This window comes from Vespula pensylvanica, chromosome 11 (assembly GCF_014466175.1).
Source record: "Vespula pensylvanica isolate Volc-1 chromosome 11, ASM1446617v1, whole genome shotgun sequence".
In the NCBI taxonomy this organism is placed as follows: domain Eukaryota; kingdom Metazoa; phylum Arthropoda; class Insecta; order Hymenoptera; family Vespidae; genus Vespula; species Vespula pensylvanica.
In genome coordinates this window covers 3,789,385-3,816,236 of record NC_057695.1, presented here as the reverse complement: position 1 = coordinate 3,816,236, position 26,852 = coordinate 3,789,385, and the positions used below count along the sequence as shown (strand labels likewise).

Genomic DNA, 26,852 nt, shown 5'->3' with positions numbered 1-26,852 from the left:
GGAGGAACTGTGTTGATGGTACTGATAGCAATTTGTTTCCTTTGTTTCTCTTCGCCATTCCTTTCCGTTTCTTCCCACTAACACCTTTGCTTGCTCATCTAAAGTGATGGTACCTCAAAAGCGTTGATAACCAAATTCATTGTATTATAGTACGAAGATGCTCGAGGAGTAAATTTAAATCTTTGGAGCGTTGGTTTCTTGGTGCAGTTCTGATATTTTCTTGATGTGAACTTACGTTACTCCACCGAGTAAATCGAAGAATCGTCCGTGCATTAAATTTCAAAATAATGGGATAGCAGAGAAGGAAAATAAATGGGTTATTATACGGATCCACCCTTCTTGGGAATCACTCTTTACCACTACGTGCAAGTTCAATTGGATTTTATAGGCCGACTGTTAATTATTCCTCTACAACCCTTACCCGACCTTTTCTTTTTCCGACTTTTCCTTCCCTTTTTCTTCCTTGAATCCGCTATCTCCGGACCGTAGAAATAATAATTTCTCGATTTCCCTTCAGCCGTTACTCTCAACTTTCCTTTCCGAGTAGCCCGGGAAGAGAAGGAAAAGGAGGAGAGCCGCCCTTAATTGGCACGATTAAATTAGACATCGACGATTCGTACGAGAGGAGAGCCAGACGGAATGCCATGGTTACGGCCAATAGGAACGTAGTATCCCTTAACGCCTGTATCAACACCGTCTAAATGTGGTTGAAAGTGCGCTTCAGCATTTTTCTTGGTGATAAATGTTTATCGATGGCAGTCATTGTATAACGAGCGCTCTTTTTAAAACTTCACCTTGGGGAAAAGTAGTCAATTAGAGAGTTATTAATTGAATAACTTCGATAACTGTATCCACGTTGTTCATGTTTATTAATCCGTTATAGCGTTTTCACAGTTTTCAATATCGCTTCGATAATACCAGAACAAAATTGTTCCATTGGTCGAGGTATCGATATATTGAATGTTAATAAAACAAATTGCGCGAAGCTCGTTCAGAACATTTCAATGAGTATTACCTTCGTAAAAAAAAAAAAGAGAGAGAAAAAATAGAAAATTTTTGGAAGCGTGGATGACTCGTGTAACAGACTCTACGTGAGATATATAAGCATATGTATTTGTTCGTAGGAATGCATCTTCTATGCAAAATACAGTAACAACAGTATGGGAGATCGAGGCAATATACGTAGTCGATATATCGCGAATGCCTATTGTCGATCGATCACAATACGCGATAATATCAGGCCGACGTATTCGAAAGCGATCCACGTTTCTAAGTATCTTATATCGGAAGCCTCGATTTTATCGGCGAGAAGACGTTCTCGCTGTTCGATCGTAGCGAGGTCTTCGACTTATCGCCAAACATCGAGAATTCTTCCTGTCCTATATTTCAAAGTGATTTATGCTTCTTGCATTCACTGGGAGATACAGACATTCTTCAGAGACATATACACGGACTCGTCAGTAATAAGTGACAGTGAAAAATTTCCACGAATGATTTTTATGAATTAATTAACTTATATTTAAATTTATATATAAAAATCTATCGTTTTTTTCAACAATTATAATTATGATTTTAAAGATATCGGCGCTCGACAAATTGAATTTATTACGAAGGAAAAGTGAAAGAAACAACGACGATCTTTGTTCGTTTAAGAAATTCAATTCGATCAAGCGTGATATGTAACGTTCGAATTTACTAGAAGAAGTCGTTTGAAATATAGGGGAAGAAATAGAAAAGGAATGATAATTGACGACGGGTTTGAGAGATAAAGAGAAAGGGAGAGAGACAGATGATCCTGTCGGATCGAAGGGAAACAACACGGTCATCGCAGAGCATTCGTATTTTGCACTCGATTCGAGTACATTTCAAAGTCGGTGCGCTGATTGGAGGATCTCGTAGTCTTCCTTTCTGTTCTTCGATCATTATCCCTAGAGATCGTAGAAAAAGAAGAAAAAAAAGAGGAAAGAAAGATAGATAGAGACGAAGAGAATGCGAAGTCTCTCGACCGATTTCATTCACCTTCGATTATTCCCTTCGTTTTTCGCGTCACTGCTATGCTCTTAGAAAAAGGAAAAAGATGGAAAGGAAATGATAGAAAAAAGAGAGCAAAAGAGAGAGCCAGAGAGAGAGAGAGAGAGAGAGACAGAGAGAGTGTGTGTACGAGAAAATACGAAGGAAAGAGGAGACTCTAAGATGACGGAGGTTATGTGAGGAGAATGGGAATCCTGGCGTGGTATTAGCTAGGGAATTTTCTATTTCAGATTCCGCGAATCCATTTTATCTTAAACTTCGTAATTCCATACCGCCTGCCTACCCACGAGCACGAAGGAATTCACCAGCGCGACCTTTCATCCTCTCTGGATAATCCAGCCGCTCCCTCTTTACCTTAACCACCTATCTTCTTCGATGTCCAACTGCGGGAGACAGAAAGAGAGAGAAAAAGAGAGATCCAGACAAATAAAGAGGTGGGGACAGAGAGGATTCTTATATCTTTTTGGTGGACACTGAAGATACTACAATCAGTTTCCGCTTTTACGAACTTCTCCTTTTCAATATTGCGGTATGGCATACACTCTGGAAGTTTTAAAGGTTTGTTCCACAGTGCTGATCATGAAATTGTTAGCGAAATGAAGTCGAGTGAATCTTCAGTTTGGATAAGTTTAGATTTAGCTGATATCAACGTATTGATAGTCCATTGATATCGGTGTTCCTTGATGAATTTTTCAAATTGTGGATATTGATTTGATAAATCGATTATTTTTTGCAGACATCTTAAGAATTTTTTGATCGTGCCCAGAGTATAATAAGGCTGCGAAACGAATATATCGCCGTCGTAGGGGAGCTTGATTGGGGTGTGTAAGGGATGTTTTTTTTCTGACAGTAGCAAATATATATTTAGATTCGTACGTATATGGGAGTTGCATTCGCAGTTAGATAGCCGTTTTGCAAACATACTTGACCCATTGATCGCTGTACTATTTCGTCCTCCGCACGTGGGACTGACAACGTAGCAGCCGCGTTTACGATATAGCTATATTCAACATTTTCGACCTAAAAAGAAAAGGGAGAAAGAGAGAGAGAAAGGGGGAGGGTGTGAGAGAAAAGCAGACGAAGCGAATGAAACTCGAAACGATTTTTTACGTGTGTCGCTTATTAAACTACGAACAACCTACTTTCGTTTTTTTATATTTACTTTTATTCTTCTTTTTTTATTGCCGTTAATTCTTTCTCTTCGCTTTTAAACAACGCTTAAATATTTTCATTTTAATATGCTGTATAATAACTCGATTTGAACACATGAGCATAAAATTTCATCTCGCTCTTTCGTTATTCAGTAAATATCATAAATTTTTTGATTATAATACTTTTAATGCTTCCATCCTATATGATTAAATCGAGAAAAAAACAATATCATCATGCACCACCAATATCATTCATCATTATTTTGTGTTATATATGAAGATAAACAAGCAATATCCTTCGATCGAAATAGATTTGTTAATTCATTTTGCAGAAGGCGGAGCATCATTTCTTTATTACTTTGGTTACTTTAGGATTAAACAGTAAAGGATTATAAAATCCTATTATAATCTGCCATTATAATAAGCTCTCTTATTCCTACGAAATAATAAAAATCCGATTCTCATCTTATTGCACGAAAGGAAGATTGGAAACATTATAATGAAGGAAGTAATGAACGTATCACGTGATTGTATAGTCGATTTGATAGAAATAGGAATACATAAAGATTGCAGGTAAACATACACCAGCGTAATATAGAAAATCCACTACAATGGGTAGGATAATCCAAAAAATACAGTATCTTTTGTTTCGCTGAAATTCGCGGCATCAGCTGCTTGGTGTCGTTTTATAAAGGGTTGCAAAGTTTAGCGCTTTCACTATTCCCTACATGGAACTGAAGGGGTACGGGGTTTAGGGAGCTTAAAACTCTGTCACCGAACGACAATACTTTTCTAAACATGACGTTATCGCGCATCCTGGATGGAAATTAATTTTCAGGCAGGTCGTTGTCAAATTTCAACGCGTGCAGTTTCGCGCGTGTTGCTTCTTCTCTCAAGCGACCCTTCGAACTCCTCTCTATGTTACACCTTCATTCCATTTCGTATGACATAGAAGCATACGCATACATGTACACACACACACACATATATATATATATATATATATATATATATATATGTAGTAAAACACACGTAGGATCATTTACACATTTAGGAGAAACGTAGCAATCTCTCGTTTTCAGCAGTCCTAACGCTTGCCAGAGGGGAATTGGACAAGGTATGGTAGAAGGGATGAGCCTGCTGGATGTGTATAGGACTCCGACGCTAACGACCCCCACTCTTCGTCCTTCCCTTCGTAACGTAATTGAATCACGCTTCCCGGCTAGCGAGGCGTAAAACGTGGATTAAATACGGCGCATACGTGGAACCGAAACTCGTCGCACAGAGGGACAAAGAGAAGAGCAAGAGAGATAGAGAGAGAGAGAGAGAGAGAGAGAGTGGGTTCCAGAGTGATTTGAAAAGGTTTTCCCACAACGGCTCCGAATCGTCGAAATTTCAGGCATATAAAAGATAGAAACGACGACGAGAGCTGGGCTTACATGTTTTCTCCCGGCCAATGTCGAGGTCGGTGCTCGTCAAGCATACCCTCTAATTTATCCATTCACGATACTTTGATGCCCATGCTTTTTCTCTCTCTTTTCTCTCTTTTTCTTTTGGTCTTTTACAGTCGTTGACGCAGTTTCCCTTCTCGGTTCATGTTAAACAAAAACATACAAGATACAGTGAAAAAAAAGAAAGAAAGAGATAGGGTTTCGATGAACAGAAATGAGATTTGCGTTTGATGAAGGACTTTTGATATTTATTTATAAAAGAACGTATGTGGTTTTTGTTCTCTTCTACGTATCAGTTTCTCTTTCTATTTTGTTTGAACAGTTCTCTTTTTTTCTCTTTTTTTTTCGTTTTTATTATTCTTCTATCGAATGTATTTTTCTCTGTCTCACTTTGTATGTAAGCTTTTTTAACTTTTTTTTTTCGAATCATCAATTTTGTTTCGTGTTCGGAGATCCAGCACTCTTGTAACCGAAGGCTGGACGACAGTAGGAAATTACGAGAGTACCAGATACACGTTGATACAGGCTGGAAATTGGATAGAGAGAATCGTGAATGAGATTCTATGAAAGCATGCAATCCGAAGGAGCTTGTGCAAACCAAATTGCTTTGTCTCATAGTCTCAACATTTTCCTTGTTATTTTAAGCTTTCCTTGCCCCTTTCTCTCTCTTTTCTTCTTCTTACTTTTACGTTAAAAATAACATCGTTTTAAATATTTACATCGTTCGTATAGATTGTTCTGTTAAGAACGATTTTACATATTCCTTATAAAATTTTTATTCAAAATCGTTTTCTTGCAAAGTACAAACGTTATTCATCCAACATACATATCTTGTTCACCTGACAATGTTTACGAAATTTATGAATGTTACGATTATTTCGGGAGGATCCTCTAAGAAACCATCAATCTCGACGACCCAGTTTTGCTTGCAAGCGAGACAGACAGGGAGAAAGAGAAAGAAAGAGCTAGGATTCTTTCGTACATAGCGTACGTTTATGACGGAGTTGCTCTCAAACTGTTTTGTAAGAAAGATAAATAGGCTTTTTCGATAAAACTTACTCCGACGCTCTTTCTCATTCTCTCTCTTTCTCTGCGGACAGTCCTACCATTGAATTATATTATTATTCGAGCTTTGATTTATTGCTTCTGCACGCTTAATAGGCGCCGTGATTTTTTCTAAAACGAACGATTAAACTCATCCCTTGTTTAATGGCACTAACGCAGAATTCCTAAGATTCTTCGTCTTTTTCTTTTTCCTTTTATTTTTTCTTTCTGTAGTATCATTAAGTAAACCTTTCTAACGAGGATTTAAATTTCGTAGAATAACGATGATTTTTCTGTTTTTAATGAGAAGTAAAATCATAGATAACAATCGATTTTAAAGAATATTTTGTCTAGGTTCATCGTCGATAGAAACTTTGGCGCCGTTAAAAAGCTTAACGCGTTTCGCCGATTCCCGTTTGAAACACATTGGTAACTTTCGATAGTACCTTAACATTCCGAACATGTACTTTGAGTTAAGTAACTCGCACGTGACAGGAAGATACAAAGCACCCTTAAGGAATTCGAAACCACCTTTTGTCGATGCTTCTCCCTCCGACAGAAGCTCAGGACGATTATATCGTAGATTTACTTTCTTCTAAAGGTGAGGAATACAAAGCGCAAAAAGAAAGAACGAAATAATCGAGTTTTCTGTTGAACTTTTGATGAGATGTTTCTCAAAAAAGTAATTTGAGAAGATGCATCGACCGATGACGAACACGAAACTTATGGGGAAGGGGGAGTTAAAGAGGGTGGCGCTTGGGATCAGAGCTCGCGATTTACCGCAGTAATTACCAAAATTACTGCACCGCATAATGACGGTAATTATCGCCGTAATTCGTGGTAATTGCAGCGGCAATTACAGAATGCGAACACCGAAGGCCGAGTGCGATGGGGTTAAAGGTTGTAGGTATCGTTGACTGGCGACAGCGTCTTCCTGGAGTTTCCTTCCTTCCTTCCTTCCTTCCTTCCTTCCTTCCTTCCTCTTCTCGAGTTCGATCCTTCGTACCTCGTTATCGATCCTTGTCGAACGAAAATGGTCATACAATAGGATAACTCCGATATCTCGTTTTCTCAATTCTTTTTTCTCGAAGGAGAAGTCCTTGATAGTAAAGGATCGTTCTTAGTTCCTTTTTCAACTCTAATTGCGAATTATCGGTTAGGAAACTCGTGAATAATATTTCAAGAGTGGTTATCGTCGCTTCAATGGGAAATAATTTTCCTTTCCTCCTTTCTCATAATTTTCAATCCTATTCAAGAATTATTTTCAAGGGTCGGTTCGAAACGATCAGCGTAATTAGAACAAAGATACAATCATTGTTTATTTTACAAAAGCAATCGTTATTTTTTTCTGTTACAGAAACGAATCGTTACAGGGGATGAGGATTCTTGGCACCGGGTGAGTTTATTCAACAGATACCAAGGTAAAAAGTAAAGAAAGGATAGAAACTCGAGACTCGAGCCGAAAACTAGCCCAGAATTACGGTTATCATGGAGGCGACTGCGAGGTCTTGCATACTAAACTACCTTCCCGTGACTTTTACCCTTAACTTCCACCCTTAAATTCTCGTGGTAAGCTTCTTCTAATTATCCTACCTTCTTCTAATTGTCTCTTGCGTGCGACGAAGGGGACAGTCATGTTTACCAATTATCCATGAACGAGGCGAATTCGGTTTGTCTTTTTTGACTATCGAAAATAACGCGAACGAGTTAATTTCTCGAGCTAAGATGTCGTCACGGGCTTTGATAAAAGTCAACGTTCATTCCTGGGCTGGGTTGCGTCTTTAAAATTAAAAGGGGTCGTGAAACTCGGATGGAAATGCAAAGTAGCAAGTTGAAAATGAGAGAGCGGACTATTTTTAATCTTGCATTGACTCTCGAAAGTCCCAACGCGTCGTCTCGCTTGGAGTTTAAGAGACGAAAAGACGTCGATTTAATGGCGGACGCTGCTTCTCTCTCTCTCTCTTTTTCTCAGGGAAAGGGAGAGAGAAAGGTTGTGAGTTCTTGCACGGAGGAAAAGGGCGAATCCTCGAGGCGTACGAGGAGAGACCGAATCCGAGGCTTTTTCCTCTTAATGACTCGCGAAAAATTTTCAATGCGTCCCGACGGCCCGTCTTTTCATGAGGAATAATAAATGGCGGATAGCATCGGAGAGCAGAGCAGAAATGCGATGGCCGACGAGGTGCCATCGTTGGAAATGTGCGAAGCTTAGAACATGTTAGAGAGAGAAAGAGAAGAAAGGAAGAAAAAAGGAAAAAGAAAAGGAAGGAACATCGTTGCTTTCCAAAGAGGTTAAAAGAAGATCTACACAGAAGAGAAGAGAGAAGTAGAAGGAGGGTACTGGCCGGTACTCTCCTGGCAGCCATAACACTTTTGTATATTTATCACCCTTTGAAAAATGTCGGTGGAGATCTTCTGAGTCTAGGGAGATGATACCGCCCAAGACTATTCGTCAAAGTAACCGGAAAGTTTGTCACGGCCTTGTCCTTCTTATTCGTTTTTTTTTGTGATAGTTTCTTTTAAGAATTAACGCAAGACATATTCGAAGATCACAGAAATTCGCATTCTTACATTTTCTTACTTTTCTTTGATACATTTCCTCCTCTACGGAAACAGGACTGTTAAGCCTAGAAGAGCACCATTCGAAGGGTTTACAAAACTTGATCCTTGCTTACCGATCTACACTCACAACGTGATCCTTCGAAAGTTTCAAAGGTATCGAGAGTGATCGACCAAAATTTATCCTCCCGTAAGGTTTAACGCTAGTAGTATTCCTATAGTGAGGCCCGAAGGGACTTAACCCGTGACACGATACCAAGAAGACCACTCTGAACTTTCTCTTAAGACGGATCGTTCCTCCGTAGAGACGATCTTACACCCTTCCGGTTCTCTACAATGTTCCTTTCTATCCTGGTCCGCTTCCTTCGCTTTTATCTCCTGAGAGGTTTACCATGACTCTGAGTAATAGTTTCCTTCGAATAAATGTATTCCGTGTGTTCTCGAAGAGGGAAGTAATTATTTGGAAAAAGTAGCGAGACGTACCGTATAGTCGAACAAATGGGGAAGGAATTGCGTATCGTCTATGGTCAGACTGAAAAAGAGTTAAGGCAATGTGTGTAGTTAAGCCATATAGAAAAATGATAAATAATGAGAAAGTTTCAATGTATATTTTGACAATGTATATAGAATTGACGTATTAACAGTGGTTAAACGAGATTAAAATCGCTTTCGTTTAGTTGGTCATGGTAATTAATGCACAAACTTAAAATCTCGAGTACAACGTTGGTTAATATCGGTCCATTGGGTCCTACGTTCGATCCCGAAGAACGAAGTTAAACTGGAAAATGTATAATCTCGCAACAGAGTTTTATTAAGAGGAGCGCTTGGTGGCTGTAGGAAAGTTTCTCAAACTCTCAGGCTATACTTGGGCGGTTTAATGAAAGCTATTGTTCGACTCATTCGAAATTGCGAGCTTTTAGGAATTTTGTTCGAAGTATCGCGGATTCTCGGATTTAAACTTTGCACCGAAAATCTCGCATTAAGAATATTTTGTCAAAGTGACTACTCTAATTTACATTTTTGCCGTATTCTGCTTTCGAAATCCACAAATGCTTTTATCTGAGATCTAGTCGGATATCTTTCTAGATCTGACGAAAAATAACAACGTAGCATCCTTTCTATATTTTTTACATTTGCCTAATTAAATACAGCATTATCCCTTTAACGTATTTTATATAGTATACAGCTCTTAATCCCTTTCTATTATATTACACATAAAACTATAATACTCCATTACTTTTCATAAGTTTAAATTGCGTTGTGATACGCAAGATTCTTATTTCATATCGAATGAAATCTAGACGGAGACTAACGTCGAGGTATTTGAAACGAAGAAAATATTGTCGTGAGTTAGGATTGAAGGAAGGAAATAAAGGAAGAATTTCGCTCACAGTGGGATACCAATATGGAGCGACTTTATGCGCCGTCATGTCGAATTCGAAAGCAAGTAAGAGTAAGAGAAAGTAGATAAGTAGACGGGAAAAAAAGATCAAGAAAGGAAAGGAGTGTGATAGTAATTCGTTAGAACGATAGAATATTTTTCAGAGCCCATCGATTTCATCTTTTTTCTTCCACTTTTTTCTTTCCTTTTTCTCTCCTCTCTTTTCTCGAACTTTGTCGAATTCGTTCTACTCCTACGTACGAGTCTAAGTGGATTTTCTTTCGACGTTTAATCCTGTACCTCGTTACTCGAGCTTTCGGATGAAAATTTGTCTTGTTAGCGTGCGGTTTACACGCGAACTCATTGCGACTACTTCACGATTAATTTTTCAATGCGGTTGCTCGCGGTAAATAGTTCAACCATATTATTTTCTTTTCCTCTCTTTTTTCTTTTCTTTTTTTTTAGAAAAATCTCGAAGTATCGCGTATTATCAATTCGTGTCAACGTCCTGAGAATGTTAAAAATTAACGAGTAACATACTTTGAGAATACAGAAATAGGAAAAGAATAAAAGGAAAATGAAAAAGAAATTCTAGTATTCCCAAGAAAATAAAACAGGGGAATACGAAGAAATATGGTTTCCTTAAAGAATTCGCAAAGGGCAAAATAAATCCAGTCTCGTTAGTTTTTCAGAGAACATGCCCTTACCTCGGAAGCTATACGTTACACGGGATATGTTGCGCACGTATATAGAGCGTGTTAAAAGTAATGGTCGGTGTCTATCAAACGAAAGAACGCGCGCGCCAAAACGATTTTCGAAATGCGAATGAAAGAGAGAGAAAATAAAATTGTCACCTGGGATCGAAACGTTTCATATCTGATTTTAAGTACCGTTCACATCTGCATGCGACGCTTTTCATTTCTTCTTATCGTATCTCGACATATATATATATATATATATATATATATATATATATATGTATATATGTATACATATTTGTATATATAGATACATGGATATATCCTTTACTCTCGTGTTGCGCGTTGCGACGCGTCGCTATAAACGTTTTTAACCCAATTACGTCGCTGGTCAACGTTACGATACATTTTTCGAGAGTACGACATTGATACTAGATAGCTCGTTTCACAGTTTATAACTGTCGAATCAATGTTTCTATTCCCATAGTGAAAGAGGAAGAGTGTGAAAATCGAAGTACATTTCGTTATCCGAAACGTTTAAACTTCGTGTTTCTTTTTGGTAGTTGTAAAAAGCGAAAAAACATTGAGCAATGAATTTGAGAATATCGTCGAAGCTTTCATGGAAATTCTCGATAATACAGTGACACCAGCTGTCATTGCCGATGTTACGTTTAATGAGCGGAATCAGTGTCGACTATGATAACGAGAGATTTGAGCGTAACGAGCACGCTGGCACAACGATTGCCTTGCGAGGCACGCTTGAACGACATAGTCACGTTTACAGGTTGCGAGGATATTCGATACTGTACGACATAGTTTGCCGCCCAAACAAATTCCAGTTGATTGTTATAGACACATTATAATGATTAATTACACTTCGCGGACTGCTTTATCACGGATGATAAACGATAGACCTGATTCAAGACACACCAAAATTATTCGGAATAATCGACCCATCTACACGCACCTTTTTATACATGCCAAATTCGTATCGAATTTTTATCACGTCGAAAAGAAAATATTTAAAATATTGAAAAGGACAGTCGTAGGAGTCGAACGAATGATATGTTGTATTCGAAAGAAATAACAATCGAGAGGCAAAGACAATCGATTTTCGAGACGTCCAGGAACATCTCACGCGTATCTAATCTCTTCCCAACTCGCACGTCATCTAATCTTCGTGGGAGATTCGGCGGAAGGACGCGCTTCGTTTGCCAACACGTGGCTGCTTTCCAATTAGAAGCCGATTACGTCAAACAGTAGTAGACGTAATGAGAGAGAGTGACGGGACAAATCGAACTGCCTGAACTTTGAACAAAATTGTATGATCGGTATGATTTAAAAAACTGCATGTTGTATTTCGTTAATTGTTGGTTTAAACAGTTAACTCGTATTATCCAAAGTTATAATCTACTTGTTTCATTATATCGATGCTAAACATGACTTTAATAACGTGTTTTATCTGTTTTTTTTTTTAATTACCATCGATCTATACGCTAGTATAGTACACTATCGATCTATAAGATGCCCTTTATTTTCACTTTATCTCAAGTTCCGACATTAAAACGCCCGTAGGACTCTACATAGTCGTTACTCCCGTGCTAACTTAGTCGATCAGACCATTGTAACTGTTTAATGGGTGTTTCTCTTAATTCCTCCGCTTTAACAGCTCCTTTTGTAGAGGGTAAAATTTACGGCATTGTCGGAGGAAAACGGAGGGAAAGGAAAGCTCAAAGAGAATAGCAGAGTTCGATTCGACCGATCAAACGTCACAAACAAAGTTCTCTGTAATCAATCGAGCTCTGTATACACGTTCTGTTTTAAGTTCATTGGATTAGCACTATCGAAGCTTTCAAGTATTAAAGAAAATATTCTTTAAAGCGAACTACGAAATAATATAATAGATAAAAGATTAATTTGAAATCTGCTTTACGAATTGACTCGTTGATATATGAATGCTTACAGTCCGATAACGATACAGTACATAATAGGGGAACGTGTGTAAATTATTCACTCGTATTGGCTGATTTGTTCGAAAAGCATCGATGCGCACCGTTTATGAGACTGCATTCTACGATTGCGTTCTATCGTCCGATACGTTTTACCGATGTATTTCTCTTAAAGCTGCCAACGTGTTTGTTGCATGCTATTCGTGAATAACTAGACATGGTAGATAACAATCTCGATACCGAAACGATATGAGAATAGTAGCATGTGTATCGTTGCTGATAACGCTCATTATTCTCATTACATTCTCATAACGTATATGTACAGATATTCACTCATAGGATCAGGTAAAAGAATGCTAATTTTGTATTCATCTGTTCGAAACGACCACGAATACGGACGTCCCCTCCTCCTCTCTTCCATTTCCAATCGATTCGAATCGTTGTTGATTAGAGGACGTACTTTCCCACAAGATAATTACTACCACAGACGTGATATCGACTGGAAGCTTTGACTACCGTTGCTATCGGGAAGCTAGAGTATCCATAGTCCCGTTTAAGATCACTTTAACGAGCCGTGCTTTTGGATAATTAGAGAAAGGAAACGACTTCTTCTATGAAATATAACAAGCCGTTAAGCTCGAGTCCATTGGCTTGTGATTATCATCCTTTCCTTAAAAACCATTTTCGATTTATTCACGTAGATACGTATTTAGAGAAAATAAAAGTTAGTAGAGATAAGCATAAGTAATTTAAGTTTTTATAATCGTAGAACAGATTATTACGATAACTTACTTTTTGTTTAAGAGACGAATTGCAGGGAATAATCGAAGGAACGTAACAACGTCGAGAGTAGCTGGTATCGAGCGAAAGATATTCTTCCTTTTCGTCACGCGACCACGTAAGGGTTCCCGTAGCGACGATTTAATATGCAACGGACGACGGCCAACGTAAGCAAAGTTTTGATCTCGAAAAATAAAGTGAGGCCAACTTTTAGAATAATCCTCGAAAAAATATACTTGCCGTATTTTTCTACGTTTTAGCTTTTTTTTTCGGACATAAAGAACTCGAGAAACTCCTTAAATAAACTTACGACACTATAACTTAGCGGTAACTCGGTAAATTTTCGTTCGGTTCATCTCGTTAGTTTGTTCCCACCGTAGGGATAAGATCGCACGTGAGCAAGAGGACCGTAGAGGAAACAAAGGAGCTAGAGAAGAGTCTTCAATACTTCGGGCTATTTTTACGACATTTTCCGTGCGAACGAAAAGCTTCCGATCGGGTTCATCGAGTACCACGGATCAATGGGGATACTCGATACTCGTCAGTTACGTGTAACGTCCGTCATAGATTCGATTTCTTTGGCTCTTTCTTTCGAGACAAGGTCACGAAATCGAGAAAATTATATAGCGAATATCGAATGAATCTTATTCTTATTATCGACGTATGTTAGCCAACTCGTCTTTCCTTCTTAATGTATATATATCTACCAAGAAAAACTTTATGGCATAATATGTTCCTGGCACGCATCTCAAGAGAGAAATAGAGAGAAAGAGAAAGAGAAAGAGAGAGAGAGAGAGAGAGCGAGAGAGAGAGAGAGAGAGAGAGAGAGAGAGAGAGAAAATTTAACGAAGTCGCGCGAGAAAGAAAAATTACGAAAGTTCTATAACCACGTCATAAATTTATTGCAGCGATGTAAAAAGATCTAGGACACGTATAGCTACGCTCTCACGTATAATAACGTCATTACTAGATACTAATCTAGTACTATTAGGCAAATTTAATGGTATATAAGATCATTAGGATCTATCGATGAAACGGATAGAACAAAATTATTTTAGTTGCTAGCCACGTTGAGTCGAGCGTGTCGAGAAAACGTAAAATCCTAGAAATTCTGTTGACGATTAGGCGTGTTAGAACACACGTGATAGGTAGGCGTGACCGACGTGGATGTCCGAGCGTGGAAAATAATGAACAGATCGGTCGGTCTCGCGACGCGACGGTCCCTCAGCCTCGTTCATTTACATCGTAATGATGCTAAAGTGTCAGCCCTGTCAGGCGCACGATAACACGAGGGTCGGTCTCGACGGGACGATGAGACGGCTCGGGGGTGGAACTTTGGTGGTATACAGAATGGATGGAGGTAGTGGAAGCTCGAACAGCATCGGACAGGGTGTAGAGAATGAGAGAGATAGATGGATACAAAGAGAAAGAGAGAGAAAGAGAGAGAGAGAGAGAGAGAGAGAGAGAGAAAGAGAAAGAGGTTTCGTGGTTGACTAAACAAATTATCGCATTTCGATAACAAGCCCACTCATAAAGTGCCAAACCCGAACCAACCCTACGTTGAAATTGTTCGACCACTTCGTAGAGAGGGTAAAGCTTATGACAAGGAAACGCGAAAGCCCAGGACCGGGCCAAACGCAAAACGTGCCTCGGCCTTTCATAATTGGATACTCACTTAAGTACCAGATTAACGCGGCTCGATCAAACTACGTCGAGTGTTAATCTTGGATTTCCGCTGACACGTTGATCGTGATATATTCTACGACGTCGTTGAGTGACATAGTTACGAGAGTAACTATCTCGGATTTCCTCATTATATCGTCGGAGTTTCTCGTTATTAAATGTTTTCCTCTGGATGGATATGTTCCCATTTTTTCAAAATTTATCTTACAAATTTTAATGAACTTTTAAGAGTTTCTAATACTATTCAATTACCGATTGTCATATTTTAAATCCCAATTGTACTTTTATGTAAATGTTGCATAAGTATAGGATACGAAGATCTCATTAATAACGAGTTGCTAAGGTTTTGGAAAGTAAAATAATTAGGAAGTTATGTTAGCGACGGATTCGCTTACGTAATAAGTCCTTCGCAAGGGAGGTTCGGGAGTGAATAAAGGGAGGGGATGACTTGCACTTCGGCTAACGCGAAGCGCAGGATACGTTCCTGGCAACGACCCCTGACCTGCCGCAAGCGTCGGTGCGGTGACGTTGCGGCGTGACGTCACGAATGCACTCTGTGACGTCAAGAGGGTGCGGACCCATGTAGTAGAGATGATATCCAGATGAAACATTCAGAGTATCGGGTCAAGTCACTTAACCTCTCTCCCTTTTCTCTCTCTCTCTCTCTCTCCCTCCCCCCTCTCTCTTTCTCTCTCTTACGATCTTTTTCTCCTTTGGCTAACCATCCACTTGGAATTTTATAGAATTTTATAGAAAATCGCTCGACCGCCTTTTTCGCTAAGAAATTGCTGATGTTAACGATTAATGCTCGTCGTTCTCGTAAGCTCTTCTTATTGCCCACTTTTCGTTCGATAAGTCGAACGTTTACAATAGTCTCTCGTCATCGAAAATATCGATCTTCTAATTTAAAGCATTAACTTTTCATTCGTAGCTCGACTAACCTGACGATAACTTTGCAAAGCTCGGCAAAATTTAACTCACGGTTAGTAGGACAATGTTCCGCCTATTTTTCTTCTTCGTTTCTTGCCCAAGAAGTCGTTTTCTCAATTTCCTCTGTGCCATGTCAAACGTTCGGCTCATTGATTCGTTCGACTAGTAGAAAGCGAAGCTTGTTCGTGAGGTGCTTTAATGGCTGCGAAGGGCTCGTATACCTATTTTGAAGGTATAGGTACGAAGAGCATCGGGGACAAAGGAGAAGAGTACCCAATGCCAATGAAAATAATGCAATTTTCTACGTCCCAAAGGAAACCTAATTCTCGTGGAAATCGCGTTACAATGTCATCCACAAGCTTGGAAAATGTCTGTTTCCGTTTACGATGATAAATAAGTATCGCATCGTACATGTTCTCTATACGCACGTACAACCTAGCTCTGCGTCAGTGTATGTTGTAACGTTGAAAAGATCTACGATTTGTTCGCTGTAGAATCAAACGAGTTAAAGGCGGAAAACGGTGCTTCGAGAGTTCTCTGATTGGTAAGTGGACGCCTCTGGCACACATCTGGCTGCGTCATTCTGCGGTCTTTTTCTAATCCCTACCACCTCGATCACTTTACCGTCGTTCTCTTCTTCTCTTTTCTATTCTATTTTATCACACGTTTCTGGTATTTCCCTCCATAATCTTATTTCACAATGAACCAGCCGGTTTATCTTATCCCAACTGTTCCAACCAACGCTTTCCTTCGTTCTCTCTTTTTCTTCGATCAACGTGATAAATCGTTCGCGATTTTCTCTTTATTTTCAAGGAATGATACTAGCAATGAAATAAAAATCGACAGCCGTTTCTCACCTTTCATACTATTCATTACTATATATATATATATATAGTATCTTTCGTACTAATTTTCAAATAGCTTTTCGCGATGGTTTCGTCGTTGTACGAATCGTTTCCTTCTCCTCTATCATACGCTTTTTTCGTTTTTCTCTCTTTTGAATCAATAACGTGGCCGGCCAGAAAGAATGGGTCAAGTGGCCGGTCGGCCTGGTAAAGTCGCTACAGCCTGCTGTACGGTAATATTACCGAGCTAGTTTCGGAGCGATTCGAGCAGAGAATTGCCAAGTCAGCTCATCGTGATCGAGCTTTGTTCCGGCCGGCTGAGCTCGGCCCGTGTACCGGGCCAACGTTACTGCTTACGTCGTAGCGCATTTCCGCGTCCGGTATTTCCCTTAAACCACCCACCACCTTAACCACCCTTCTCTCTCACCCCCTTTGGGAAAGCGTCAACGGCAAAGAATCGGAAAGACTCATCGACTGTTCTTTCTTGTCTCCTTTCTGTTCTTCGAATTTCCTTTCTGTTCTCTCTTTCTCTCTCTCTCTCTCTCTGTCTTTCTCTTTACTTTTTCCTTTATACCACAGGACCGCAAAATCCGCAACACCCCAATAAGGAAACTTTGGCGCCGCGAGAGATCGCGTTACGCGAACAATATTCGTAGTAGAGAATTCGCTGGGCAAGAAATTCCCTTTGACCCAGATCCCGTGGTGTGAACCTTCTTGCTATCGTTCGCATCACGCAGACCACTCTGAGAGAGTTTACCGAGCGATTATTACGGAGTCGAACTTCGTGTTTCGTCGTGAAAATGTTCGAACACATTATCGTCTAGCTCTACCGTTGACTCTTACCACTGAAATCGTTCCCCTCATCTTGGTCACAACTACTGTTCGTTTACTCGTACTATCCCATTATTTTCGTCAAACTCTCACGGAAAGCTCGTAACAAGCTCTTTTCACTTTGAACTCGTTCGAACAATTTCATACGATCTTATCTCAGCGAAAAAATAAAAGAAAGTGAGAGAGAAAGAGAGAGGGAGAGAGAGAGAGAGAGAAAGAAAAAACTTATGTTAGACGAATCATCGTTTCAGTTGGTATTCTTGCCATGGCCGTGGCTAAATATGAACGATAACTTTGCTTTCAAAAGAAATGGACTCTTCTGCTTGTCAGTTCCAGAAACGTATTTAGGTCAAACCGCCAAAATTCACGGAGAAAGGCACTCTCCCGTTCATTCGAACGAACGCGTCGACAACATCTGCTATCTCTTGCTATTTTTCGCCGATAGCTACGTAGCAGCAAAAGAGAACCCACTATGTCATCGTTATATAATCAGACCAGTGTCTCGCGACCCAGTGAGAGGCATCGCTATTTTAAACCACTACGGTTATCGATTAGAATTTATTTTCATATTGCATTTCGCGGTCTTTATTCTATCAACAACATTAATTAATCGAATCTAATTAATTTGAACGAATCAAAACGATAATATTATACGGAGTGGATAAAAGAATCGAGTCCTTGAAATTCCTTGAAATACAACGATCGTTCGTATTCTGAGCTCTCCCAAGACTAAAAAAGACTCCCGTATCCTATGACGAGCTTTGTCGGTGGCATGGAAATGGGACTTTTTTGCATTAATTAACTCTATTCGTTCTTTGGAGCTCACCGTAAGAAAGAGAGAGAGAGAGAGAAAGAGAGAATGTGAGATAAAGGGAGAGATGTAGAGAAGAGACGTGGAGCAAGGAACGCGGAAGGGAGTTCGTAGTCGTCGATGACGTCGATCATCGATAATCGATGTGTTATTATGCGCCGCTTGGACGATATGAATTTAGCCGAGCGAAGAGAGTAGGGCATGGTGACGTCACCGGGAGCGTCGACGGCTGTGCCGTAACGAGGGATGTTGCGGAGGGATGAGAGAACTGAGGTCGGTCTGTTGCTGACGTAACGCGCCGAGTCGGTGGTAGAAAGCACGAAGGGTGTTGTTGGGTGGAGGGTTTGGAAGGAGTATCGAGCAGGGTGGGGAAAGAGAGAGAGAGAGAGAGAGAGAGAGAGAGAGAGAGAGAGAGAGAGCACTGCCTGACGGGGCATCGGTATCGACCGACCGAGAGGCGCGCGATGGAGCGTGTATAGCCAAGGGATGCTGGGCCGCGTTAAGAGATGTTAAGAATTATCGCCGAGTCACGCGTTATTCACCATTTATTTTTTCCTCTTTCTACTTATTTTTTTTTTGTTCTTTCGAACTCTCGAAACTTCTTACAAGTATTTTATACGGTACAACGGGTAATCTATTCATTTTATTTATACACTTGATATTTTAATTCCATTCGATAATTTACAGATATATTTCTCATAAGTTGCGAAATAAGTAAAGAAAATTTATTTTCCTTGTACAATCAAGTACGTTCTTTAATGTTATGTATTATACTGCATGATGATTAATCGATAGTCTTAGATCAGCTTTTTGATTCATCGATGATAGGTTTATTGCTGTGACTTTTTTTTATTTTATAGTGACCCCCAACTCGAAATAGGTTAAACGTTCGCACGTCTAGACGAACGTCAAAGAAAAACCTGACGCGTTTGAGTGTTCTTTGACGTTAATTGGATCACTGACCTGCGTCAATTTCAAATATGTCATATTCGTTGTCGTAATTCATTTATGAAGTCTTTATTCGAAACTTACGTAAGTCTTTATTCGAAAATAGAAGCATGGAATAAACTGCCTCGGGGATGAGTTATATATAATCGCTCGCCCCATGAGGTAAGTCATAAAAAAGCGTGTAACGTGTTCACGATGCGAATGAGTCGTTATGGCTTGTACAACTTTTATCAATCCATTATGTTGTAAAAATTTGATAAAGCAATCGATCGATCAGATATATGAGAACGGATTTCGATTCTATCAAAAGTTTGTTCCTCGAATGTATATGTGCAAGCTTATCTTCGACAATATTTTATTGCGAAATTCGTTTTAAATTAAAAAAAAGACACTCCAATCCATTTTCAGTATGGAAAAAGATTTATTTATAATCTTTTCCGCCAATCTTGTTTTATCAGATGAAAAGTAACAAATGATTTTTTGACGCATTACGTAATTACATCAATTGAATGACGTAAACATTCAATATATTTTTGTATACCTATAAAAATTGCGTTTAGTTTTTTTACTCGTAAGTCTGACGACGACGACCTATTCTATTGTAAACAACTAACATTCATTTATCCTTGAATCTCGGAGCTGTGTGAATACACGAGTAAAGCGTAAACTCGTATAGAATTTTTTCTAGACATCATAAGAATTTCTTTTCTCTAGATACGCGTTAAAACCTGTAACGATATTTATTTTCATTCATCAAATAATAACATCTTCTCTATTGTGTACACTTGTGTCGGTTCTAAGAAAAGTACTGTTTTGTTTTCTCACTCGTAAATCTGGCGACCTCGACTTGCCTCATTGTAAACAACTAACGTTCATACATCCTCGAGCGTCGGAGCAGAATGGATCTACGGATAAAATCTAAGCACGTATGTATATAAGAATTCTTCTTTTTCGAGGTACACATAAAGCGTAACGATATAACCGTTGGTATTTAATTCTTACTCTATCTTTAATAAATTATAACGGGGCTAATGTCGGACGTCAAGCACAGACAATGAATCACAACAATGGCGCGTGCAGCTAATGAATTGTCTCGGAGATTTTAACCGTCCTCTCACCCTCCATTTTCCTCTTCCTCGTCCTCGTCCTCGTCGTCGTCGTCGTCACGCTGTCTACTCTTTTTATTCCACGATTTTCTCTCCTCCACGATCTTCCCTACCAATTCTCCGTCGTTCTTCATTTTTCCTTCGAAAGAACATCGGCGCCTCTTTTGCCTCTTCGACTGGCCATGACGCTGGACGTCCGGATTGTAGCCGAGTAAGCCGACGGAATGAAAAATTGCAGGTGCAGCTGACAACGCGTTAAGGCCTTATTAATTACGTCTAGTGAAAAGTGTCCATCTCTTTTACATCCGACGGGTCATTCTCCCTCTCGCTTCCTTCCCCTCCTTCTCTCTTTCCCTGTCTTTCTCTCGGGTTATTTACGAAGGAGAAAGAAGGTTCGAACGTAGTGATTTTTATTTTTCTTTTTTTTTTTGTTTCACCTCGAGCCTTTCGATAAAGATAACATTAATCAGCTTGGCAAGCTTGATAGAACGTTTAAGGTAATTTTTTAGTGATTTATGCGTATTCTAATTATTCGTCAAGAGTCACCTCTATTAACGTCTATTTTTCGAGCTTCATATAGTAGCAATTTAAAAATTATACTCTATGGAGTATTAATGAAGAGAGAGAGAGAGAGAGAGAGAGAGAGAGAGAGAGAGAGAGAGAAAGAAAGAGAAAGTTTTTCAATAAGCAGCTACGCTATCTAATGGATAAAAATTTTCTTTCTTCCTTTCTTTCTCTATTTGCGAAGAAGCTTTTACGTCGCACGTATCAAATCGAAAAAAGATCGTAGAGTAAGAGAAATCTGATATTGTTTTCAGTATGACTAAGACTTTTTTTTGAGAGCAGGTCGATGAAGTTCCAAGAAAGCTTGAAGAAGTAAATATACGATAGTACGAAATAATTATATTTGTAATTCCTTGTAGATCAAACGTAAATATTCTCTTACGTTGAATTTCGCATCGTCATTTTTATCACGTTTCATTTTTGTTGAAGAAAAGAAACGACATTTGTGAATAATTGGCAAGAAAGCCGAATTTAGTCAATCTACATTTAATCAAAGCAACATCGACAACGCTTTGAGATTCCTTTCGTTTCATGTTTTTTTGTTTTTTTTTTTTTTCTTATGTTGACTGTCTTCCTTTCGTTTTAGAACAAAGGATCAACACAGAACGTAACCTTCATGCTATACGTATACAGACTCTCTTTCTCTCTCTCTTTTTTCTCTCCATCTATTTTCTTTCCACTTTTTTCTCGCCGAGCACAGTACTCAGTAATTAATTTTCATCTTTACTCGTACAAAGAGAAACTCGCGCAAGATATCCGCTCTTTGCGATATTATTGCCACTTTACAGCAAAACGTCATTTTAAAAGCAAATATAAAATATTATTATCCAAAACTTAACATAATTTAATCATTGTATACCGTATAATATAATTAGTAAAGATGTGCGAATACTTTACAATATTATTCATCGAATATTTCCTGTTTCCTTTAATATGCAAACTAAGCGAATAAAGTATCGTTATGTATTTCACGAATCAGTTTATATAATTTTGCGATTGGATTAGAGATCTTACATTTCTATATTCTGCGTTATAAATCATATTACGCGTCTGAAAAAGGAGATCCCTTTTGCGTCGAATGTAATCAGAGTCGATTGAAGCCCTTTGCCTTTTGCTACCTTATAAATTCTCTTTTGCTTGTATTTTCCTGGATTCATTTTCAACTTTGGAGCTGACATTTGCAAGAGCAAACTAATCTGCGATGTCCCTACCATGGAATTTCGTAACCAACACAAGGTTTACGATAAATTACTGACATCGAACTATGTAGACGCATACCATACGTGAATATAGAGCATATTCGAAAAGGACTCAAACAGAAGGACTCTTTGGGCATTATCCCTTCGAACAAGCGAGTAGATCATTCGGCATACAGGAACAAAAGCAGGTTGGCATAATTATTATTATTAAATTTTCACGAATAGTACGTAATTAGCCATACGTATGTACCAACGTCTCTGCTATTATCGGTCAGGCTTGCTCGGCCGTCTATTTGGAAGGTACGTCACGCGTCACATCTGTGGCTAGTGAACGCTTTGACATGCAGGTGAAACGCTCGAATAAATAACGCGAACGCGCTTAACTGCATCGTCTATCGTCGGCTCGATCGAAAATCAACGGAATTGCGAAAGACTTTTTCCTTCTACTTTCTGTTATCGTTTCTCTATCATTTTTTCTTTTCTTTTCCCCTTTTTTTCCTCTCTCGCTCTCACTATCCGCCGTAACGTGGGTTCATCGCAAACACGTGACGTAGAAATTAATTGAAACAGGGAAATCATAATGATTCATGGAAGGACATAAAAGGGAGATTACCGCTGAAAAATCCACCCAAAATTAGACTCACAATTCATCCAGTTGGATCGGAAGTATAGTTAGACTTCGAATTCGTTCTCTTTTCGCATCTGAAAGAAAAAAAGAAAAAAGAAGAAAGAGGTGGGAAGCTCGAATTCGCGTGGGAGTAGGCTTCTTTTTTTTTCTTACTGTCCTTTTTCTTTCAACGCTCTTCAAGTTTAATTCAATCTATTCGCCTTCGGAATTTCGACTCTTCCTTCATTTCTTTCTCTCTCAATCTCCCTCTCCCCACCTTTCTCATTCTATTCTCCCCTCCGGTCAGTTCGCGTTATTTTGGTCCAACCTCCTGACCTCTCGCGATCCAATCCACGTCAGCAGATAAAATGAAATCCCGCTGGAGCTGTCCACCAGTGTCATAGAAAATATCCAACGCTAGAGGGATTTCACGAATAGTTTGTGTGTTACGATAATCAGTACCTTCCAGTTCTGATCCGGAATGGACCAATGTTCCTTCCGACCGAAATATCGATTTTATTATTAATTTTCATTAACGATTACTGGTTATCTTACTAAATCGCTCCGAAGCTTAATTAACGAACATTCCCTCTCTCAAGTTTAATTGGAGTCCGTGGAAGTGCGTTCACGGTCGAAACTCTCGCGACGCGTTTATCTTTATTAGCGATAACAAATACCCGGACGATAGTTCACGACGGAGGTCATTCGAGTACGCGAGTGCTCGGTTCACAAGCCAAGTCGTGCATTAGTTCGTGCAAGAACACGGTCGATGATGTATATGTACTTATACACGTAGAAACACGCGCACATCTAGGAACGAGCTCGTAGTTACGAGTATATTAAAGTTAATTCGATAGTAGATTAAAGCTACGAGCTAAAGAGGCAAACAGAACGGAAGGTACGCTTCGTAAATGTATGCTCTCGTGTACATGTAGTTACGAGTAATACTGCTTTCACGCGTATATGTCTGTGTTCGGTTGCGTTTTGTGAAAAACCAAGCGTAATTCCACCATAGGAATATTTGAATTTCATTTGATGGTGCTTGTATTTCTCTTCCTCTCTTCATAGTACGGTCTGGAGTATTATAATTAACGTGTGGACGAGAGGAAAGAAGGGAGAGAGAGAGAGAGAGAGAGAGAGAGACAGAGAGAGAGAGGAAGAGAGAAACGAGATGTGAATGCTGTGTTGAATTTGCTGTCGAATGTAAGATTCTCAACAATTTGATTACAGCTATGAAGCTTAATTATGTGCCAACACCTGTCGAGTCTATTTTACGGGATGTCCAATCGAACATATGTACATCCGATAAGCCTACTCCGATTACAGATTTTTAATTACAGACTAAGAGCGAAATTTTGCTCTCGATTAATTCTCTACCATGGTCACATAATTTTGTATTTGCTAGTACACTTAATGTAGGATTGCTGTAGAACGTTAAACAGATTAAATAATTGCAGCATTCGACGTAATAGGATTTGCAGTTCGCTCGTGAATGATTAAAGAGACGAATGATTTGAGAAAATCTAATTTTTCATGTATTTTAACATTTACCTTGTTCGAAGGTTTTTACAATTTTTAAACATTGCCAATAAATAGATTGAAAATTACAAAATATTCATTTCTGTTGCTATCGATATCGTATGAATAAAGTATTAAACAGATATTTCGATTTCGGATTCTGCTGATTTTTTAATTATGTACCTATATAAAATAGCTGAGTACGTGCTTTAGCTCGAAGAATATTCGTGGATAACGTAAAATTTAAGCTTGGTAAGCTTGATCGTGCAGTTAAACGCATATGATCGTATACCGCGTATATTCACACGTGCGTCACCTTTCATTGCCATTGGAAACACATCGCTCGGTGTAGGGTAGGATACATGAGGTATCGAAGATCCGAAGGGTGGTTCGGATAACCGCATGCGAGATTGATCGCGTTAGTGCTATTAATAATTCCGCTTGACGAGCGAACGAAGCCTGCCGTTGCCCAGTATATGCGCTTAGATGCGTTACAAACGTATTCATCCAGAATCCAGAGAATGATCGAATGAAAGGAACAAATCTAAAATGCTTAAAAAAAAGTGTGATCGAAAAAATTGATTAAATCTAATTAATCTTTTTTTTTATATTTTGACTTATTAATCAGAACTATTATTTTTGTCATTTTTGTTATTGAAAATATTATCTGTCTTATATTATATTTTACTTTATATATAGATTTATATATTTATTTATATTATAATATTATTAACATTAAATTATTTTTATTAATACTTTATTTTTCTCTTTTATGGTTGTATAGATCCTTTGATATATTATAACAGTTCTGGTGATGAGCTCACGTCACGTTTATTGAACGTTCATCCTTTTATTTCAAAGATTTTAAAGTTTGGTACGTGAGTAAATAAGTTGACGCACATATTGCGAGAACACGCAACGTGAACGCACGCACGTGACAGCTCTTATTGGAAATACATCAGTTGAAGCCATAGGTTATCAAAGATCGTGCAAGTGCCCTGGATAAACGTGCTGTCCGGAGATTGATCGTGTTAGTATTATTAATAATTCTCGCTGAAGTTGTGCAACGTTCAACGTGAAACTCGATTTTATACTTTTCGCGATCGTTATTAATTATTATTATAGTATTTACTCGTGTGGCTTATGCTTTGTTTGTGGTCGAACGTCTATTCTACGAAATCACGAGTGAAGGAACAAATACAAAGAGCAAATTTGCCCTTTCTCTGTCTGAATCTCCCATCATTGTTCACTAAAATATGTACAACCGTTCTCACGTACATATGTACGTCGGGATCTCCGCTTATTCTAACATAAAGAGCAAACGAGCATAAACGAAATTCCGAGGAATTAGAGGATAAAGGGGTACGTTAATAAAAATAACATTATATTTCGATTTTATCCTTTAGTTTACAACGTATACTTTTGACTTTCATCAAAAATATATATTATTTCTTTTGCTGATATTTTACTGAAGCAATACAGAAATTAGATCGTTGCAATTTACTCGTCGTTTAATTTGAATATTCTGCATCAAGCAATGTCTCGGACATATGTAAACGTTCCCTGACATAAATTGAGGATGATTTTGCAGTTTGGTATTACAGTCACGATAAAACACACACGCGTATACATTATATTACGGACAAACATGTATCGTGGATCAACAAATCGCTCAATTAGTATTTCAAGCGAAATCATTTTGAAAACGATTATTATCGCTCTTGATACACGTGACAATACATTTAATGATATTTAAGGATTGAATATTTCTACTTATTCCTTTTTGTTCTTATTGTTTTTTTTTTTTTCGTTAATTACGCAGCATAATATTTAACGCAGTATACTTTGGTGTAGAATAAAGGTCTAGAACTTTAGCGTTAGGATTAGCACGGTCGCGGAGGCGAATGACGACAACTTCTCCGCGAATGGCTTTGCCAAAGTTTTTCACGATAAAGCTTTCTTGTTTCCAACTATATTACTCTACTACGTCTTGGTGGATCAGATTAGTAAAGAGGTTGAACGATCTCAATACTAATCCTAAATGTAAAACGGTTACCCTTCTTGCACTTAAAAATCAATACTTTTCTCTCTATCTCTTTCTCTCGTTTCAATATTTTTTATATTCTTAATATAGTTATTAAACGCGGCAATGTGGTTTCAAATTGCAAGAAATCAGGCGAAAAAAGCGGATATGTTTTCTCTCGTACTCGATAAAATATTTCCATTCGTTTCAGATCTCCGAAAATAGGATTAATTCGTAGAAAAATTAACGTCCCGATAATCGATACAATTAAAACGAATACGTCAATGGTAAACCGCTTTTTAATCTTTTCTCCACGTCCAATCGTAACAAAAAACGGATCGAAAGCATATTTTTACGAAGAATTCGAGATAACCGGAAGCCAATAAATTCTCTTCACGCAATCAAATCAGTAACTGTATCGCATTTCGTTCCTATTACAGAGTGACGTTCCAATTTAGAGAGCCATCTAGTATTTCTTTCTTTTTCTCTATTGCTCTTTTTTATACGTTTCTATATTCCGCTTTATATAGCACGTCATCAGGTACATGCAATGGAATAACCCGAATTCTCGATTATACTCTAATATAATCTAAATTCTAAACGCATGATGATTTTACTATTTTCTGATAACGGTAACACAGCTGCGATACAAGTTATAACGTTACGCATCTCGTCAATAAATTTACTCTTTCCCTCTCTCTCTCTCTCTCTCTCTCTCTCTCTCTCTCTCTCTCTCTGTCGTTTGC

General features: G+C 38.6%; 1 protein-coding gene across 15 annotated transcripts in view; it reads left to right on the top strand.

Annotated features, from left to right (window-relative positions):
• Window positions 1-26,852, top strand: part of LOC122632969 (protein turtle) — a 188,610-nt gene that overhangs the window by 67,639 nt on the left and 94,119 nt on the right. For 12 of the 15 annotated variants that reach the window (XM_043820313.1, XM_043820318.1, XM_043820311.1 and 9 more), the window contains exon 3: window positions 7,035-7,073. The gene's annotated coding sequence lies outside the window, so the exon portion shown is untranslated. Of the gene's footprint in view, window positions 1-7,034; window positions 7,099-23,267; window positions 23,464-24,872; window positions 25,446-26,852 lie in introns of those variants that run through there. The other 3 variants (XM_043820305.1, XM_043820308.1, XM_043820307.1) reach the window with 3 other exon arrangements.